Source organism: Stegodyphus dumicola, chromosome 12 (genome assembly GCF_044657685.1).
Source record: "Stegodyphus dumicola isolate Sdum_Otavi_A_Nest chromosome 12, ASM4465768v1".
Lineage (NCBI taxonomy): Eukaryota > Metazoa > Arthropoda > Arachnida > Araneae > Eresidae > Stegodyphus > Stegodyphus dumicola.
The window spans coordinates 46334110-46351009 of record NC_140779.1 but is presented as its reverse complement, the minus strand read 5'-3'; the positions used below and the strand labels follow the sequence as shown (position 1 = coordinate 46351009).

General features: G+C 34.2%; 1 long non-coding RNA gene across 1 annotated transcript in view; it reads left to right on the top strand.

Moving 5' to 3' along the window:
• Positions 1-16900, top strand: part of LOC118205518 (uncharacterized) — a 154994-nt gene that overhangs the window by 116529 nt on the left and 21565 nt on the right. The window contains exon 3 of the long non-coding RNA XR_015044410.1: positions 301-548. This is a non-coding gene — a long non-coding RNA (uncharacterized LOC118205518). The remainder of the gene's footprint in view (positions 1-300; positions 549-16900) is intronic.

Sequence of the window (16900 nt, the reverse complement as noted above, 5' to 3'; positions counted from 1 at the left end):
GGACAAAGATTCAATTTGTGGATAATGACGATGAGATGCGAAATAACACTGACAAGCAATGGACTGTATGAAAAAGTTTTTATTATCAAGAAAAAAAAAAGATAACAGCGAAAGAAAACTCTAGTCGCCAAAACGCGAAAATCACCTGTTAACTGCGCTCGTACTTGCAACGCCATCTTCATCAACTTAAATTTAACAATAACACAATTTGGGGAATGGTCCTCTGTTTGTCTGTTGTTTGCTGCAACTGATCGTTATATTGTAGTTGAATTCATTAAAATCTATATTGCTCTTTTTCAGTTCATGCCATGCCCTTCAACCAACGGCTAATACTTTTCTTCGTGACGACGGTTCTGGTGGTGGTTACGATTTGCACAGCTCCAGAAACGGTGATGGCTGCTCCTTCTAATCCTTCTTTCAGGAGTGGTATTTGCCAGTTCCTTTGTACTAAAGATCCACCCGAGGGAGGAAACTTTTGCAACTGTGACAGGCACCCATTAGGCAAGCGTTCAGTGCCTGAAGCGTTAGAGGACATGCAATGATGATAAGTAATATATATATTTTTATAGGTAACATAACTTGTAGTTTGTGCCTTGTCTACTGCTTTAAAAATAGAAAACATCAACATGGTACATTTAACATATAAAATGTCCAAATTCCTTTCAAGGCTCATTATGCTGAAAACATATGTCTCAACCATTTGGTGAATACGTTTTTAACAAGTGATCATAAAATAACAAACTTCAAAATTATAAAGCAAACAAGAAGAATAAAGAGCAACGTAGAATATATGTTTTTTGCTTTTTTTTGTTTAATTGAGTAATTTTCTATTGCCTCCAGGCAAACGTACAGCAATTTTTTTATCAATTAAAAAAGTGTGAGTGAGAAAATTAAACATGTAATTAAACTTTCTTAACATGTGAAATATTTCATTTAAATTTGACAAATTCTTCAACAGAGAAACTACGATGTGTTTCTTTTAAATTTTAGCTCAAAGGAGCAATTTTCCCAGAAGAGATATTAATAACGTTTTGGCATTTTGCGTTGGTTCACTATAAACGGCTTTTCACGTTTCAAATTGTTGCCACCAAATATTAGAGTCCTGCATTATATTTAAAGAAATTATATAACGAAGAATCTGCATGAATGTATGTTTCTCGCACTGTGAAAAAACAACGTACCCAAAGACATTAAGTTTTGAATAACGTAGTCCTCCACTCTAATATGGGGATCTGGAAGACCAAATTTGGAATTTTTTTATTGTCTGTTTCATATTTTATAAAACTTTAACGAATTTTTGATTAACAAACTCAACGATCTCGAAGCGAGCAATGGCAACACTGTTACTATTTTACTACAAAGACTCCCCAGGCCGATAAATTCATTCAGCCATAAAGCTTTTAGAGGCCAGCCCGATAAAACAAAAACGAACTGGAAAAAAAGAATAAGCAGTTAACCATCTAATAAAATGACGCACAAAGAAAATGTAACAGATACACATCATTTACACATCCGCTCTACCCAAGTATCTCTGTGCGTTGATAATATTCATTATTTCCCTGGAATAAAGCAGCATTTTACTATAATCCTTAAGATCTCTTGGAAATTCGATTTTCATTTTATCTCTAATATTAGCAGTCAGGCCACAGGTTTCAACGAAGTGGACATTATCACCACTTATACCAGGGATGGGCAAACGTTTTCGGTCGTGGGCCAAAAATCGAAAAAAAAATTTTTTTGGTGGGCCAAGGTAAATTTTTCTAAAATTTTAAAAACAATATGCGAATATTACAATTTAAATATTGTTGCGAGCGGTACGGGTTCGTAATAGATTGAATGCACAAGTGCGATAAAATGTTATGTTCTTTGAAAACTGTTACAGCAGATGAGACACACTGCTTTATCTTTTACAACTGTTAAAAATATTTCCAGGTCCATTCATCATTAAATGCACGGCACTTTGAATCAACTTTACGTTTTTTAGTAGCCATTTGGGGGGTGGAATATTTTACGAATAACTCAAACAAGCACTAGTTACACTATACTACATAGTTACACTATACTATAATAATTTCGCCACTATTCACAATGATGCCATATTTCCGTAATCTATCCATGTGCAATCAATAATATTAGAACTCGCCCTAAAAGAAAAAGCCCCTGGCTGGAGCTTAAAATGCGCAGTCTGCCATATGTAATTCACCTATATTAGATTCCCATATGTCTGCTCCCCGAGAAAGAGATAACGCTTGTTGGCGCCATTCTACAGCTATAACTAACAAAGAATTTCCGCTTTTAACATTTTACTGATTGAAAGCTATAACTGGTTGCTATTCCCGTCGATTTATGTTTTGTAGAACAAAACTAGAGAATAAAAAGATTGAAAAAAAGGAACAAAAAAATAATATTTAAACAAAGTAGAAAAGGAGATGGATGTATAATATATAAATATATATATATTTTTTTTTAGTTTGTCTCGGACCGGCAAATTAAAATTCTATCCGCGGGCTGGATAGAACCTTCCAGCGGGCCGTAGTTTACCCATCTCTGTCTTATACTCTACGTAGCCGACAAAGATTGTTTTCCTACAGTGCAAATCTATTCTAGTACATGGGAAAACGTCCATGTCCCGTCAAAACCTGATTCATATCTATATCTGTGTAGCACTTTCTTTTCTTATATAAATCTGTATAGTAAGCATATATTTTTTTCTTTTCCGAGGAATCTCAATTGTTTTTCCATTTTTCATATATACTAGTGTATAAAATTCCAATAGTTGTTCTTCTAGAGCTCTGCAGTTTAATTTCTGTACAGTTGCCAAATGTGGCTTCTTTTGCCAGTGCGTCAGCCCTCTCATTACCATGGAAACCTACATGTGCCTTAATCCAATGTATCTTAATATTATATTTTGTACGTAGATTTCTATATTTCACAATAAGTTTATTATCAAACTCAAGTGCAGAAAGTTATTGAAAGGCCGATTATGCATCAAAAAATAAGTGAACACATTGGCCACCAGATAATTTATTTTCGATCCAGGTATTGCATATAATTCAGTCTGGTACACGGTATTCGCGAAGTTTAATAAGAATTTTTTGTGGTGTCTCAGTTCCGTAGTAGAACACTACAAATGCGCAACCAACGTTTCCTTCTAGGAGTCCATCAGTATAAATATCATACTCATTTACAGTACATAATAATCGATCAAAATTTAGTCCAAATTTATCTGCAGGGTGAATCAATTTAAGGCATTCTTCAAAGGCATCATTTTTTAATTCTATATTAGATATTTCCAATGTATTTGTTTTTCATTAAAAATTTGTTATAGAAAAAGCCGTATTGATATGAGAGGGGGGCCACACTGGCAAGCACACAAGTCGCCTCCGTTGAAACGGTTCGGAAAGCACGCGTAGCTGCAAGCATCCAGCCTCTCTGTATTGTATCTAATTTCTTTCTAATTCTCACAAGTTCTCCCGCCCTGTAACCCCATGCGTTAATGCCATACATAACAATTGGAATTGCTACATTTTTAAAACTAAAGAATAAAGTAGAGCTCTTCTTTGCAAGAGTTTCCGCAGTAAAAGTATTGCAATAATATTTCAAAATACAAACAGTTATTTTTTGTACATCTTTAAAATGATCCAAAAAAGTTAATTTCGTATCGATAATAACACCGAGGCATTTCATATTTTCAACGAACTTTAATTGTTTAGCATTATATTTCAATCTGGGAGGTCGAGTAACTCTATTACCCTTGCGGGAAAAACATTGCACAGGTCTTTTCTAAATTAAATTCTATATCTTCTTGCGAGCTCCAATTTTCCAAAAGCTCTACCAAGTCACTAAATAATTTTTCCAATTTCTCAAGCGAATTTTCATATAGTAGAAATAAAAAGTCATCAGCATAATAAACAAAATCTCTATTTTTTAAGTCAATATTGTATACTGACTTGAAAAATGTTGATCTCTATATATATATTTATGTATATTGATTTTAAGAACATATATGCCAACACTGTAGGGGGGGGAATTATCTCCAGCACGCGAGACTGTGTATCAGAAATTCTATAGACATGCTCTTTTTAAAGTATTTCGTGATATTGCTGTTGAATTAAATTTTATGGTCTAAGTGAGAAAAACATGATAGTCGATAAATAAAGGTAACGCACAAAACGTTAAAAAATCGCCCCTTTGGGCGTAATATAAAATCTGAAAGCTCTGAGAATTTTTTTATCATTATTATATATTTTTTTTAATTTTTAGGCAGCAATTTTTCTTACCTAGCTCTTTCTCTTCGTGCAAATTGTATTACCTATTATTATGAACAATTTCTTTTATTTGCTCAACATGTTTAACGAAATAGGAACAAATGAAATACATATTCACTCTTTGACTAGTTTAACAGACAAATTTACTTCATTTTAAGATCGGACTATTATTCAACTAATAGAAAAATCTTTGGTTACTAAAATTGATTCGAGGATTCAAAATTGAATTTAAATGTTTTAAAACTTTAGGTAAATTATTGTATCTTGTTCAAATGCACATTTAAATCACGATTGCATGTGTTTATTAATGTAAAATTTCATACGGAAAAACGAAAAAAAAGGAAAAAAGCTATATTCTCAAAATTTAACTCTATATATTCTAAAATTGAACTCTTCAGAAGTTTTAAATTAAAGACATGAAGTATATTTTTAATACACTGTTAATTTCTAGTGCTAAATAATGAAAACTCTGTACGTATAAGTGTGTATGTATGTTCCTTGCACTGTAGATAAAACGGCGGCACTTGAAGCCGTCAGATTTTGAGCATACATAGTCCTCCACCTGAGCATGTGAGCCTCTAAAACCCGAATTTGGATTCAGAAATTAATTTTAGCCCAGAAGGGCTATTAGCCTTGAAACGGTATTTTGCGTCAAATCACTATAAACTGCTGTATCACTTTTCTAATTGTTGCCAACAAATGTTATCGCCCTGTGTCATATTTAAAGAAACTAAATAATGAAAAATCTATATGAATTTATGTATGTTTCTCGCATAGTGACAAAACAACGGTATCTAGGGTCATGAAATTTTGAATAACATCATATTCCGCCCGAGCATAGGCACATGAAAGCCCGAATTTAGAATTTGTTTTATTGTCTGTTTCATATTTTGTAAAAATTTAACGAATTTTTGATTAAAAATCTCAACAATTTCAAAGCGAGAAGTGACAGCACTCTAGGAATAAAACATTTTTATCTCAAGCACGCGAAATTGTCTGTTAGAAGTTCTAAAGATATACTGTGTTTAAATATTTTTAACCCAAGGGGATGTTAGCCCAAATACTCACGAAAACGTCTGTAAATAAACAAAATCTGATGTGGACACCACATGACTTCCTTGCACGGCCTATTAAATTATACACATTTTTTGCTGTATTTCATTTAGATTTATTCCCTTGAATTTCATTAGAAATAGATTTCTCATTAAATTAATTTTCTCAATAAGCAGTTAAAATATTAATTAAAAAATATATTTCCAGTTAAAACAGTAAAAAAAAAAAAAAAAAAAAAGTAAAATTAGAATTTCCACGCAAAAACAAGCGATTCGGCCAACGGGGAAGAAGGTAGTTTTTCTGTGCACAAAACTGAAAGTTTGCTTTTGGTCCCACTCGGCAAAAAGACAATGAAGGTGCAGAAACTGAATTAATTCACTATTCTTCTGAGTTTCAAATGTAAACAAATGACGGTTCGTTAGGCTTAACTCGCCACTTAAAGTTTCAAATTGTTGATAATTCTACAACTATAGGATGCAAATTAACTAAAGGCGTGAAAATCTTAACCGGAACATAAAAACTACATAATTCAATCACTTGTAAAGCAAAAAATGCATAATTTACCAACATATAAGAATAAAAAAAACTAAGCTCACCTAATCAGGTAACAGAGTGGGAATACATATATATATTCATATATAAGCCATAAACTAAGAAATTTAGAACCAATTTTACAAAGAGCAAAATTTGAAATTCATAAGTAATAAGTTTCATAAACTCCAATAAATGAAAAAAAAAAAGAATTTAATCGATGTTAAAACTAAATCGTCACTTTTTTCATCTGTGCTGTTCTTCTGCATGCTCAATGTGTTGCTGAAATAAAAATATATTATTATTTTTCCTATCTTCCTCCATCCATTCTTTTACATTTTCATCACATATAGTTTTAATATTTGAATAAAAGAAATGATTTGAAACCAAAAATGACGGTGCCTAAATCTCTTTATCGCAGAACCTTTTTTCATTATTATATCAGTTCTAAATTTTTTCTTTCATGAACTGAGTTGATGCCAAACCTCATAATGACATTCACTGAAAACTAATTATTAGTTTCTTCCGAAATCTCTTACCTTCTTTAACACACCAACTCAGTTTTATTTTTGCTTTGTGTGTGTGTTTATGTGCATGTTTGCGTGTGTGCAGATACGATAACTGAAATAAACCCTTGACTTAAAAACTATACTAAAATCATCCCATCCGAAAAACTCAATGTTAAAACTGAACTGAATTATTTAATTATAGAAACTGGCACTAGAACTATCTTCTCGATCGTATGGGATGTCATCATAAAGAACTTTCTAAGCGAAACTGGGCAGAGTTTAAGGTACACATGAAGAATATAACATTAATGTCTCAAAATCAACTCATTTAACCACCTGGAGTAGAAATCAAGAACTACCAGAGTTCTTAGTTTTACTTTTTAAAGTTTGGCCAGTTAGTCAAAATTTTAAAATATTCGCTCCATTAATAGAACAAAGATCAGTGAGACAAAATATCTCACCATCAGTAAAAAGAATTTCTTCTTACAGTTGATCCCCTTTTCTGATCGTTTATGATTTACCTATTGTATCCTGAAAGCATTCCGTAAGATGATTTTCTCGTTTTCTCTTTCACTTTACTTTTATGATCTTACTCAAATCATTTCCTTTTTATTTTTTGAAGTCACGAAACAATTTGAGTATCAATAGCATATTTCTTGAAGTCACGAATACTTTGAATATCACTATCAGACTTCGACTGACGAAGAATTTTTAATTATCTACTCTCTCTCTCTAGCTGAATCATTATATTGTTTTCTTCCATTGGAAAACTGTCTCACTCCTTCTAAAATCATGTTAAGCTTATTCATTCATGTAAAAAACGAAGTACACACTTCAAAACTCTTTACATTATGCACTTCATAAATAAATGCTAATACGTTGATTCTCTGCTAATTAACAACCTTCACTAAGAGTATCTAGCATATATATACTGATGCATTATTGTTCAGAACGGATTACAAACGGCTTTATAGCGCGTCAAAAAGTAAGTGTTGTAGCATGCCAAGTGAAATAAAATAATGCCAGAACACTATGACATAACAAAGAAGATAATTGATTGTGCTCTGAAATTCAAAACGCTTTGAAAAACGTTCAAGGGACAAAATGGTCATTTTGAGCTGAATACGTAAAAATGAAAAAAAAAATGCAATTACCATCCGCAGGCCACTCTGGCGGAAGATGTCAGTACGGGATATGGCCCCGATGGAGAGCGATGCAAAATTCCACACGTCATATCATGCTTTGCACAACATTATCTAGCAGCTGTTGGGGTAATTTATCCCATTCCTCTGTCAATGCGGACGAGGATGTCCTTGTTTATTGGAGGACATTGTTGATCAGCAAGATTCCTCCCCAAAGTATCTCAAACAGTTTCAATGAGATTCAGTTAGGGAGAATATGCTAGCCATACGAGGTGTTGAATGTCCTCGCTCGTAGACACTTCCGGCCAGCGACGGTTCAATGACATGTTGTGTTGTCGTCCATGAAAACACATTTATCATCTATAGCACCACGGAACATGCGAACATGAGGCAGTAGAATATCATTAATGTACCTTTGACCAGTCACAGTCCGAGCTGGAAGCACATAGAGCGATGTACGGCCATTGGTCTTTATCCCAGCCCGTACCATGACACTACATGTAGGAAATCGTTCCCTTTCTTTTATCTTTGCCAGACTATATACATTACCACTCTCACGCCACATCAGTTGTCGTCCAAAAGCAGACGAGAGACTGAACCTACTTTTATCTGAGAATAGTACACAAGCCCAGTCGTCTTTTCTCCATTTGCGATGCTGACGACACCACTGCAAATGGGCGGAACAGTGACGTCTAGACAACGGAATGCACACAATAGAACGGAGGACGTATAGTCCTCCTTGATACAAACGTCTGGCTTCACTTTTTCGGGAGATTCGCTTGCCAGTAGCAGCAAGTAACTGGTTTGCTACCTCAATAGTTGTGCTGCACCAGTTACTTTTCGTCGATAGCACTATTTACCTGTCTTATGCAGGGGTCGTACTGAAAACACTATCTCCCCGTGACGTTTGCTACGTGTTCCATTTGTTTGAAATGATTTCCAAACGCTTGAAATAACACTGTGGCTGACATCGAACTCCCTAGCAACATCTGTTAATTTCGGCCTTCTTCAGTATTACTAATAATACAGCTACCCTTAAAATCATCTAGTTGATGGGAAGAAATAGGAAAAATAGCAAGCTCGTCAATTGAATCTTTCTCGTTAAATTTTACTTTTGAACAGCAATGGTCAATACGCGTCAAATACTTTATATCTCTTATTGGCGATATCACGTGACGAGCAACTTCGGCAATCCAAAATTTGCCTATGTACAACATGTCAAACTGTAACCCGCACTTGTGCTGGTTTCCACATTTTCTTCCCTCCCTTTTGTGGCTGCTATCCCTACTACTGTCATTCATCGTTAGTAATTGTCTACCAATATAATACTCTAACGAATACTTCAGTGATGAGTAAATCTAACAACTGTGTTCAAAATCTACCCTACTGTCAGCTGAGGGAAGGGAGGAAAAGATTTCAATATTATGTATGAAATTTAGCTTCCTTATTTCTAAAATTTTACATGGGTAGATAATCTGCCCATTCTTAGTTAGAAATCGAAAATGATCAGTCTTGAGGATTATTCTATAAAAATACTATTTATAGTGCAAAATATATTCTAAACGCAAATTTCAAAGACTATCTTTTAAACGGAAGAAGATATTTGGGTTTTATATAAGATACTGCGTATTTCACTTTATATCTCCAAGCAGTTACCAAGCACAGGCATTATCTAATCATTGGACAAGTTTTTTTATGTCCATTTCATAAAATGCAACACCTCGGACGGAACCACAGTATCAGTTCTGCTTTGAGACCTTTGATCATTCTAGATCTGTGACTGCTAAGATGCTTGCTGATGGTGGAAGTAGTAGAGAGCAGGTAAATGGTGCGAACTGGTGTGTCTGTTGTCAGCTGAAGTGTCTCAGATTGCTAGGCTTTTGAGACTTCAGTAAGGTTGTAGAGACACTGGGTTACTTCCAAGCAGGTGAGATGAAAAATGAGCAATGCCCTCGCGGGGACTCGAAGCTCAGAGCTCTCGAATACGCGTCGAGCGTGCTGACCACTACACCACGAAGGCATGCTAAGAAGGCGGAAAAAATACCTTGTAAGGTATATGCGAGATGAGTCTGGTAAGGCATTTTCCAAAGTCCACAAAACCTTCTCATTCTTGCAATAGTATATCGTTCAGAGCCAAGATTTTGTGAAATACATTTTTCTGGTGACAGGAGATGTACTTATTCCCCCCCCAAGATCCTCCCGCTCACTGCTTCCTCCATGGGATTTATTCTGGCATTTTTCATCACCATGCCCATTGTGGAATTACATCAGGTTTACAGGGAAGTACTGTGAATGCAGTAGACCCCCTGTATAAATACTTCTGTATCAAAGTATCAAAGTACCCCCCCCAAGAGTGGAAACGGGAAAATATTGGAATGAAAACATCTAAAGCCAAGAAGCAGAGAACTGGTGTCATGCTGCTTGCTAGCAATGCATTGACCGTTCGTGCTTGGGGATAAGGCTGGTATTGTTTGATATTCTAAGAAGGAAAACAGCTAATAAAGTATGTGAGAGTAGCGTAGTAACGTTAAGAATTATTTTTAAAATGTGTGTTTCTGCTCCATGATAATGCTGGCACACCCATAACTGTTTCTATGGAGAATTCTTGCAATATTTGCGATGGAAGATTTTCTGATCATTCACCAGTACAGTTTCATCTTCTTTTCATTTTTTAGGAAACATCTACGTAGCTACAGATTTAGAAATCGAAAGAATTTAAAAATAAGGATGGCACAGTAGCTCAATTTCTAAGACACTACATTTGATAACAAAATGTTAATTTTGTTATTAGATAAACTTTTCCATCGTCGTGTCGAATTTATAGAAAAATAAAGTACCCGTCATAGAGCACAGTATAAATGCGTTACGTCCAAATAAAATTTTGATTGTTCGAGAATAAGTTTTCTAACCTTACTGTGACGCGACCTTTTGATGTTTAACATGATTCTATTCGTGCAAATGTTAAAATTATCACTGCGTAGATATAAAATATCTTATCATTATGAATTATGCAATTAACTCTTTTCTATAGTCTTTGTGTTTCTTCTTTCATACAATTTTGTTTTCGTTGTTCTTTAATCATTCACTTTACACGTGCTCATCTATTGAAGTATTATGAATTATAAAAAATGAATTACAATCCAATTATTGTATTAGTGGGTATAATCTAAAACAGTAAAAAGTTGGTAAAGGTTTACTTATTTCCGTGTTTTCAGCGGAAGTGTAATGGAAAAGATTTTGTGAGAAAACAAACGAAACCAGAATTACGACATACTAGTAATGATGCTTATTTATGGGAAACCGTTCATTTGCCTTTTGAAAATGCGCTAATTATTTTTGTTTAAAATAAATACCAAACAAAAGCTGAAATTTGTCAGTTGTTAATACCCATTTCCTTCTTCAAACATCAGCTTCATCAAATTCACTTTCAATCATTTGTTCTTATTTCTGCTACGCAAAAAAAATGTATTCTTCAATAGCCTATCACGATATATGTGCAAGGATAGCTCACTTTATACCTACGTAAAGCTGATCAATATTTTCTTATCTCCTTTACTATGCAAAATTTTCACAATGCTTTTTTCAGTATTCAGTATTATATATCTTCTATAAAAAAGAATGACTGTCGCATTCTTCTCATAATCAACTAATAATAAACTCTTCTCAAAATTTATAAATTAAAAGTTCAGCTTTTTAAAAGAAGTATACATCTAGAAACAATATCATATTCTAAGCATGAAGTAAAATTTTTACTGAGTATGAAGTAATATCAGTATTTATAACTATTTATTGCAATAATCATTACCTTTAGAAATAGTAGAAATTAAAAACAAGAAAGAAAAATGTTCAGATAGACGCAGGCTTTTGTATAAAACTCTGTCTATTTCGTAGATAACTGACGACTGACTGATCTTTCTTCAGGATCAAAATTTTTTACTCCACATGAAGCGCAACATTGCTTCAAACTCAGCCCATCTGGTATAAAATCTAAGAGACACCCTAAGGTCCCTTCCCTAAATTTTAAATATTAATAGATCGGCGTTTATCTCTTGTATTTCTCCTTATCATCTGCTTTTTTCAAGCATCTATACGCATGTTTATTATAAGCAATGAATATGCTAGGATGTTCCCAAGCGCAGATAAAATAAAGCCTTTGGTGAAATAGAAAAATCCCCCTGCTGACAAAGCAAAAGCTTCTCTGTTGGTCTTCAGTATCGTCAGTTGCGTTATATTAGCAAAGTTGTCATTTCTCCATGCTTCTTGTATTAGTTTATCATTCGCAGATTTTGCCATTTTGTCGGCTTCGTTTATTTTCGCAGCAGACAAGGACACCAGGACGAAGGAAATGATTATGTATAACATAAAAAGGGCTTGTTTAGGAGGAATTTTTAACAAATAGTTCCCATCAATGGCTCCAATTTTTGTTAAAATTATAAGCATCGAAGCAAAATAATAAACTTGCATCAGTAAAGCGACTGATGTCATGCACTTCTCTAGTAATTCCAAAACTTCTTGAATTTTACTGTATTGATTGAGTATGCTTTTGATATCGATATTCATCTGACGAGTGGAACTTGAAATTTTCTTTCTTACATCACTGGTATAGGCATCAAGTAATTCCTTTGTAAAATAACAGAGACTGCCGTACAGCATGGAAATACTGGCGAAGTGTGCGTATACAGAAGACCAGTACAGAATCATGATGATGCATACAACTGCATAACGAAACTCTGTGTTGAGATGAACCATGTCCATTGTATAATAGGCGATATAGTAATCGTACATTTTTGTATCAGTAGAAAATATGCCAACTAGCGGACCACAAACCATTATACCAAGTAAGCTTATTAAACAGAAGACAGTAAAAAACTTCGGTAACGTTACGTGAAGTTCTTTTGCGAGGACATGCAATTCGATTACCAAATCGTGTATCATGTGCCTCTGAAAATATATATTATACCACAGTAAAACAGAGATTATTTCTGATACCTTCCTTGCAAGCTCACCTTTTGTGTGTATACGGAAACGGTCGTGGTTGGTGTATAATACAAGAGTACAGATGTAGATTATAAATGTAAAATTCCAAATTATGGCTCTAAAATTCATAACTACGATGCCACATTTCCAGTTTTTCTTTTTTTGGATATCTAAACCAAAAATAAGCAAGACTTTGAAAAGTGAAGAAAAGAAAGGCTCTATTGAATCACCAGCTGCAATTCTCTTGCACGGAAATCTTTCTGTAAGTGAACTATCGGGCTCTGCTTTAGCTAGATGTTGATCCTTAGTGGGAAGTCTCATTATTTTCATCATATTTTATGAATATTATGCTTGTTTAATCAACAGGAGAAATTATTCTAAATTCCCCACGATAAACAGAATTTCACAGTTTCAAAAAAAATAAGAGAATAACTGCAGTGTCAAATTCATTGTGATTTTTTGGAAGTGGAGTTCCACGATAATGCTGCACTTCTTTCACATCAGTGTTCTTTCAGTTGTATCAAGGTGTTAAAATCAGTCACGTATGAAATTAGTATTTCAAAATTTATCTCATTTGATAGCACTGAAACATATTCATTGCAAGAGCTTTTAAACAATATTTCTAGTTTATTGCTATATAAATCTGTGAACAGTTTTCAGTTACAAAGTTCATTTCATCGCAAAAAGTCATCAGGAAGTCTCTGAAACTTCCTATTGCAAAACCTTTTATATCAATCTTATTCTACTCATGAAATTCATGTTTTTCTTCTTGTAAAATCAAATATTAGTTGCGTGTATTAAGTGTTGAAGATGGTGGAAAGAAAAAAGCATTACCTTAATGAGTTTCTTTTCTAAACACTAAAAATGTTTCTTATTTTTTTTTTTTTATTTTAAGCTTTTTGTATGCACACATACTGAAAGCTGATCGATGGAAAGAAATTATTTTTTATTTCCTTTTATTCCTGTAGTTTTCTAATGTGTTTCATTATATAATCTACGTTAAAATATCCTTTCAATCCTTTATATTAGCATTTTCCAAACAGCGGCCCACCGCTTGATAAAAGTTCCTTAGAAAAATATTATTCTAGCAAAATGTTGCGATAATCGCCCTGGCAAAATATAAAAATACTGAATTAATTTAAAAGTGCGTATGCAAATGAAAAATGTGTTTATTCACGTCAAAAATGTCACGCTTTATTTTAAACTTATTTTGTTTTATGACAATAAGTGTTATGATGAAACTGGTTGACTTTCGCTCGTTCTGCTAAACTAAACAGAGCTGAAACCATGGGAACAATGGGTGGTAGCACACCCGAATGAAATTCTGTGAATCTGCCCTTGCTATAGTCATTTTTAATACCAGTTACCTAAAAGTTGGATTAAAATTGCGTTTAAGAAAATAAAAGCAAACATTGACTATTTTGCATAAATTTACATGTATCTTAGCATTAAAGAAAATTTCTGATGTAGTTACAGAAAATATAGGGGTTTATATATGCTTTCAGACACGTGTTTCTCAGTTTTGTTTGCGAGTATCAGCAAAATGACCTCGTTTTTCGTTCATGTATGCTATTTATTTATTTTAAGAATATTTAAGCTACTTGAACATCGCATAGAATAATATAATACTTCAGAGGTAGGTTAAAAAAACAATAACACAACACAAAATAAAATAAAATTCATAGATAAAACATAAGAAATAAATATACAGAAAGAAGAGGTTTGGTTTATTTTGGTTATGGCAAAGCACTCGAGGGCTATCTACCTAAGGAGAGGGATGCCTTCGGGGAGGACTTTCTCATGGAAACTGACTCGTATACACGTTACACAACGGGAAAACCTCGAAAACGCCTATGCAGCCAGCCCGTTCGCTGGGATTCAAACTCCGGGCTTAACTACCAGTGTTCAACAATTTTGCCGCTTGGTTGCTAGGGAGCTATTAAGAAGAGGATTATCCATCTTATCTTGAACAAAAACATGGAGACGGGGATGAATTGATGTTTAAAGAATTAAACTGCGAAATGAGTTCTTTTTCTTTCTTAATTTTTAGAGCAACAAATGTTCGATATTTTGCACTTTCCCGAAACTAGCGAAACACAAGTCCATATGAGATAGCTGAAATCTCTTCAGATATGAATCTGCTCTATTAGAAATTTCTTAATTTCAAAATATCAGAAAAATAAAATGTTTATTAATAAATCTGTAAGGAACAGAAGAAAAAAATAATTTAGTCAGAAAGAGGGAGAAGAAAAACTTCTCTACGATTAATTCCACTGTAGAATAACTTTACTCAAACTTTGTTTCTTGAAAAAGGACTTGGACAATGTCATTATGGTGGTATTGTCGTAAATCCTCAAACAACGCCTTGGTATCGAACATAAGTTTGCTTTATGAAACATGAAGATCAATCGGGCGAGGGGGGGGGAGAACCCGTCAGTTGCTAAACAGGCTTTATGGCTACTTGTTTTGTAATACATCTCTTAGAAAAACTCTTCTTTGAATTTTGCGAAGAATACGGAAATTAATTTCCTTTTCTAATGCTTTCATAGATCCTCTTTTTTAACCTGCTTGTTTTCAAAAGGTTTTAAGTAAAAAAAATATATATATTTATTCACAAAGGTCTGAAAATGATCTCACTAAGTATTTGTACACTTTAAACAAGCAGTTGATATTTAATAAAAAAACATAAAAATAACAAGACCTCTAATATATCGTAAGATATCCTTGAGATAAAAGTACACTTTTCGTACGCTTTGGCATGTATTTAACAAATATTTTGAGTTAAAATGTTTCATTTTGTTCCATTCCAGAGTAAAAATTATTTTTAACAAAGTTTTTGAAGAAATGTCATGCTTATTTATTTTTTTCTCCATCTCACGCCGTATTCTTGTTCCATAGAATTCCGAAGAATATGGAGTAGTTTTGATAACTTCCCGACTATTGTACAATATAATAACCAAAAGCGAACATATAGGGCTATATGTTTTAGATCGTTATCCTCATAGAACTTGAATGTATTTTAAATTTCAGTTTTTCTTCTAGATGCTTTCATTTTTTCATTAAGGATATTTATATTGATCTATAGTATTTTTTATAAAAAAGTAAAGTTCTCATTCTAGTTGAAACGGAACGTACCCGAACCGTTATGCTTCCGCCATCATGCCTAACAGTAAGAATACGTTTTTAGTGTCCCTCTGCGAATTTAGAAAGGACGCTTTAGAGAAATTTCTAATTTTCGCTTTCTTCGTGCATGGCAAGAGATTTTAGGGAGGGGGGGGGTCAAGTAAATTTATACTTGAAAAACAATCTGTTATTTCAATTTTTGTAGAATTTCTTTCAAATATCTAATTTGACGTGCGTGACGTGCTAATTTGACGTTTCTCTTCTAGCTATGCACGATTTACAAGCTTTCCTTTTTTTTGCGATACTACGCATGGTTTAATTTTTTATGTTAAATCTGGTTTCGAAAATGATCATTCACCGGTTGTAGCATCAATAAGTCGAATCAGAAATATTTTAAAATAACTCACTAAGTTAGAAAATGTTAAATTATTAGAGAACGAAGCCGCCCAAACGGTATAGTGGTTAACGTCGCTGTCTGCAGTGCCGAAAGGCCCGGGTTCGAATTCCGGATAAAGGTTAGTTTGGTTTATTTAATTATGGCAAATCACACTAGGGCTATCTGCCTAAGGGGAGGGATGCCTTCGTGGAGGACTTTCTAAGGCAAACTGACTAGTATACATATTACACATGGGGAAAACCACGAAAACACCCATGCAGCCAGCCCGTTCGCGGGTTTCGAACCTCGGACCGAACTACCAGTGTTCAGCGACTTTACCGCTCGGCCGCTGGTGGGCCTAATTCCGAAGAAAGCTTAGATGATTTGTAAAGTGTCGGTGCGGCATGCGGTATTCTAAATATGCGGCGAGCCGAAAGTCTGTCGTGTGGTTTGACCGAAGGGGAGAGAGGTGGGAGACCCTGGGACCCGTCTCTCGGGAAGCTCTCCATCAAAATTGGGAGTGGCACAAAGTTAAATTACACTGTCACATGTGAGGTGCTCAAGGATGTTACCAACGACAGGCGTATCTTACGCTCCCTGCCACTAGGAATTCCTAAGTGAGCATAAGTAACAACAACAACAAGCAAAGACTCTTTTTACTTTCTTTTACGATTACAATACTTCCTTTTAATCGTGAAAAGTTTCAGGCAGCATATTTCAACGAAAATATCCAGTTTGGCCGCTATCGAATGCAATTTAACGATGTTTTTGCTTGGCATCGGTACGTAAGGACAGAATGAAAGACTCTTTTCCTTAAAAAAAATTATAAAAATTGTTTTAAAATGAATTCTAAAGAGAATTTTTCGTGTCGTCTGTACGTACGTATCTCGCATAACTCAAATACAAGCAGCCTCAGAACGT